The following is a 4,792-nucleotide window of genomic DNA, read 5'->3' as shown; positions in this document are numbered from 1 at the left end:
CCCATGTTGTGTAGTTTTCTGGATTTTATACTTATTGGGCTACATATTTATTTATTATACAGGCTATACAGTACATAAAATCAAAACTGTAATTATGTGGGCTACAGACAATAATTAAGTTATTGTCATGGTCCTGAGTCCGTGGACTCAGTGATTTTGTGTTTGGTGTATTTATTGTTGTTATTATTATTAGTATCATTATTATTTGTTGGCTGTTTTGGGATGGTTTTTGTATTGGGGTTTTGGATACTGGGTTTCTGGGTTTGTGCTCCCTCTGTTGGTCCCTGGTGTTAGTGTTCCCCTGTCTCGTCAGGTTAATCAGGTCCAGCTGTGTCTCCCACCTGTGTGTGATTTCCCAGTGTCCCTCTGTGTATTTATAGTGTGTGTCTGCCTCTGTTCCTCGTTGCGTCGTTTTTATTCATCCTCTGTGGTCATTCCCCGTGTTTCTCTGCATTACTCCGTGAAAACTCTACGTGCTCTCCCTGCTGTCCTCCCTTTGTGTTCAGGGCCCTGTTTCAGAAAGCCGGTTTAGAAAACTCAGAGTTAAAAATGATACTCAGGGTTGAGTAACCCCGAACTGTCCAACTCGGAATATTCGGTTTCAGAAAGGCTGATAACAATTAGTTCAATCAACCCGGAGTTGCTTTAACCCCAAGTTAAGCGCGCGCACGAGGATACATAAAGCCCTGATTAGTGGAGCACAGATTAAGCGAGTCACCATGGAGACAGAGGGAAAGAAGGCGTGGTCAATGTATTTTACAGCGCTTGAGGCCGAAATTCTGATGGCAGCATATGCCGATAACATGCAAATTTTGCAGAAAAAAGTAACACAGCCTCAGCTGCAAAAGAAAGGGAGCATGCATGGCAAAACATAGCCGACAGAGTCAATGCGTGAGTGTTAATTTAAACATTGAGCTAGGGATTTCCACCCATTTAACACGTTATTTTATTATATTTCATTTTATTTTTTATTTTATACATTTTATTTTGTGATATGATGTGAGCGCAGGTGCAACCCAACAGGCCCCAAACGTTCCCGCAGCAAGTAAAATGAAATATAAAAATATAGTCCAAACAGGTAAGGTGTAATTGTATTATGAGCCATAGTGCTTGGTCTGTTTGTCCTATGTAAATCAATTGCAGTTAGAGGCTACATTAATTTTCTTTCTGTAAGCACTTATTGAAATTATCTGAGCACATTACAAGTACATATTTGCTTACTCTGTATGCTCAAATGTGACCCATTATAGCCAACAGAAAAAAAGCGGAGGCCCGAAAAACAGGTGGGGGTCCTCCACCACCACCACTCACAGAGGCTAAGCAGTTGGCCCTCAGCCAAAACAGTGGGCGCCCTGTGGCTGAAGGCATCTCTGCAGGGACATCCTCTGAGTCAATAACCCCGCAAGACACAAGTGCCTACATAAGAGGTAAATTCAAAATAATACATGATGTGCATACATCCTTTCTTCACAGTCACCTTTGCAGTGCTACTCATTCATTTGATAAACTCTTTACCATAATTAATTATTTTGTAGTGAAGTTATCTTCCTACTGATTTTGCCTTCCCTCAGTCTTGGTTGTCTTTGAGAGCATAATGACAATGAAGTGTAAGGTGATTGGTATATGTTTGTTAATTGCCATTTGGTTCCTTGTAAGTTATAAGTGACCTGTATAAACCTCATATTCTATCAGTTGATGGTGATGGTGTAGTGCATCTGGTGCAGAGTCCTGTTGAGCCAGACCAACATGCAGTTGTGAGTACTCTTAATACTCCACAGATTATATGAGTTTACAGTAGAACAGCAATGTTGTTAATGTCTTTACTACAGGAGAATAATGAAGAAACATTGACAGCTGTTACAGAGGAGGAAGCAACAGAGACACTTTATGAGGTTTACATCTTACAATGGAAAATATAACAATTGAATAAAATGTGGTACTATAATAAAACCATGGACTTTCTATGTCTCTAACAGAGTGATGATGGAAATGCAGAGGAAGAGGGTCCAGCCACTTCTCCAACAAACCTTTCCTTAGTAAGATGTTCAGCACTGACTTACAACCAACCTAAGTAGGCATGTACTATGAATGTCAATGCTATTTTCTGTGTTTCAATAGCTCCCTGTAAAGCAGCTGTATAAGACATACTTGATCAAGAAAATAGAAAAATGCAACTTGGAAATGGAACACTTCAAGCAACAGATCCAAAAGACCAAGATTGAGATTTTACTGCTGGAACATCAGTTAAGGGTGGGTGAAGTGGTCAGAGATGGACGAATTATTTCAGTGTTTGAACAACATAATAATATACTTATTAATACTTTGTGTACAGGAAATACAGGCGACCAATAAAGCCAGTTGAACAAAAAATCTGTTTATTCTTCTTTCAACATGTTGAGGTGATGGGTCAAAGGAAATGATTGTGACATATGGTGTCTCTGACTGCTCTTCCATCTTGTCTGTCCGTGGGAGGGTCAGGATGTTCATGGTTTGGATCACTGCTGATGTTTGGTTCAGAAGGACAGTGTTCTCCTCTAACTGTGGCAATGTTGTGAAGAATCACACATGCCACAATAATGTCACATGCCCTTTCTGGGGTGACCCTGAGTCTTTGAAGGCACTGGAACCGGGCCTTAAGCATTCCGATAGTCATTTCAACTCTGGCTCTTGTCCTGCAATGAGCCAGATTATATCGCTGCTGTGGGCCTGGTTCAGGGTCAGGGTAAGGGGTAAGCAAATAGGGTAAACATGGATACCCCCTATCACCAAGCAAGTAGCCAGTGAACTCTCCTAAGACAGAAGGATACACTTCAGTTCAAATGTCCCTGTAGCAATTGGTCTTTATATATTTTAAAGTATTTTCAACTCACCATGTCCAAATTTTGTGCTCAGTGTACATTCACGAAAAAAATTAGTCAGTCATGAACAGAGCCTGGCCACTTGGCTTCCACATTTGTGATAATGTTGGCAGCATCACATATGATCTTCACAGTGCAGAGAACACAAATTAGCATCCATTACTATAATGACATAATTTGTTAGTTTGAAATGCTACAGGGAACTATGTACCTGTACATTAATGCTGTGGAAAGACTTCCTGTTCACATAGTCTCCTTCATTTACTGAAGGAGCAATGATTGGAATGTGAGTGCCATCTATACAGCCAATCACGCCTGGGAACCCTGAAAATAAATGTAACATTTAAGTAGTAGTTCAAGTATCACCACATCATGAATTAAGTTTTGTTCATCCTGATACCTGCAATTTTGTGGAATCCTCTTTGATAAATCTTGTGGGTCTATGACCGGGAACACCACAAACGAGTACAGGAGACGTTTCAGTGCAACTGTAACATTCCTGACTGCCCGACAGACGGTAGCCTTGGAAACGTGATCAGCGTCACCAATATTATACAGAAAGCTCCCGCTTTGCAAAAAAACGAAGTGCAATACAAATAATATGTACAGAACTGAGAGAATGTCCGCGATGTGTCACATGAGCAATAGAAGGCCTGAGGATGTTATTCAAATAAATTATAGATTGTGCTGAAAACGGTAACGTTCAAACAGAAAATCATCAGGAAATGATAAAATGTCCAAACGCGCTCTAATCACTCTCTCCGGCGGAGAGCTCTGCGGAGAATTTGGGCTTCAACATCTACTGGCTCTTCAAGGAAGGGGCACGCCATGTCTGACACTTCCTACAGTCAGGTTTCCGACAAAGAGGCGGAGAAAGTCAGGGTTAGTTGAAGTAAACCTGCTAGGGGGCAGGTTAGCTTCACGGAGTGTGTCGTCATAGTAACTCACTCAGAATTAATCTAAACTCGCTTTGTGAAACCGAAAACCCAGAGTTTTCGTTAACTCAGGGTATACTTACTCAGAGTTTGCACTAAACCGGCTTTCTGAAACAGGGCCCAGGTTTGCTATTCTATGGTTTAGTTTCTCCCAGTTTAGTTTATCCTTAGTTCTGTTTTGCCATCCCCACTTTCTGTTCTGTATTCATAATAAACCACACTCACATCTTAGTAAGTGCTGCATTTGAGTCCTCTTTTCCACACATCACACGCCTGCTGCCCCAGTCGTGACAGTTATAGACTATATATATATATATAGTGACAGTTATAGACTATATATATATATATATATATATATATATATACACATATACATAACTGAGCATTGCCGTTATGGGTTGCGTCCTTCTCCCATATGCTCTTCCAGTATTGCTCCGTCTCCAGCCTTGGTGGTGCTGTTCTCTTATTGTTCCCTTGCCACTGAGAGTACACCTTTGCTGGTTCTGTGGAGAACAGCTGGTTTATTCTCCTGCCTTCTATCTCTCTGGTGTACCTTCTCAAGCGGCTTGCCAAGGCTGTGAGTCTTTGCTTGGCAGTTTCCAAGGCCTCAGGTATGGACAGATTGCTGTATTTCTTATGCACCTTCTTTGTCGCGCCTTTCTGCAACTCCGTTAGTTGGCTAACCTCCCTCCGTGCTACTTTGATCTTGCCCTCTAGCCTCCTTCTCCATGGAGGGTACTGCCCCTTGTGGCTGTTCAACTTGTAGCCGAATGACAGCAATATCAGGAAGAAGGAACACGAGAAGCTGGAGAAATACCAAGGGCTCAGAGAAGAGCTCGAGAGGATGTGGAGGGTGAAGGTAACGGTGGTCCCCGTGGTAATCGGAGCACTAGGTGCGGTGACTCCCAAGCTAGGCGAGTGGCTCCAGCAGATCCCGGGAACAACATCGGAGAACTCTGTCCAGAAGAGCGCAGTCCTGGGAACAGCTAAGATACTGCG

The 4,792-nt window shown here is 42.1% G+C and overlaps 1 long non-coding RNA gene across 5 annotated transcripts; it reads left to right on the top strand.

The window, feature by feature from the left end:
• Nucleotides 1-1,058: 1,058 nt before the first annotated feature.
• LOC120433974 lies at nucleotides 1,059-2,370 on the top strand. Of its 5 annotated transcripts, XR_005608877.1 has the most exons (4): nucleotides 1,059-1,754; nucleotides 1,830-1,892; nucleotides 1,977-2,036; nucleotides 2,119-2,370. It is a non-coding gene; the product is annotated as an uncharacterized LOC120433974 (long non-coding RNA). The 5 variants fall into 5 exon arrangements; XR_005608874.1 differs by having other exon boundaries at nucleotides 1,059-1,427; nucleotides 1,693-1,754; nucleotides 1,830-2,370; XR_005608876.1 differs by having other exon boundaries at nucleotides 1,977-2,370.
• The last annotated feature ends 2,422 nt before the right edge of the window (nucleotides 2,371-4,792 follow it).

This window comes from Oreochromis aureus, linkage group 17 (genome assembly GCF_013358895.1).
Source record: "Oreochromis aureus strain Israel breed Guangdong linkage group 17, ZZ_aureus, whole genome shotgun sequence".
NCBI lineage: Eukaryota > Metazoa > Chordata > Actinopteri > Cichliformes > Cichlidae > Oreochromis > Oreochromis aureus.
The sequence above is the reverse complement of the archived record's forward strand: the minus strand, read 5'-3'. Positions and strand labels throughout refer to the sequence as shown.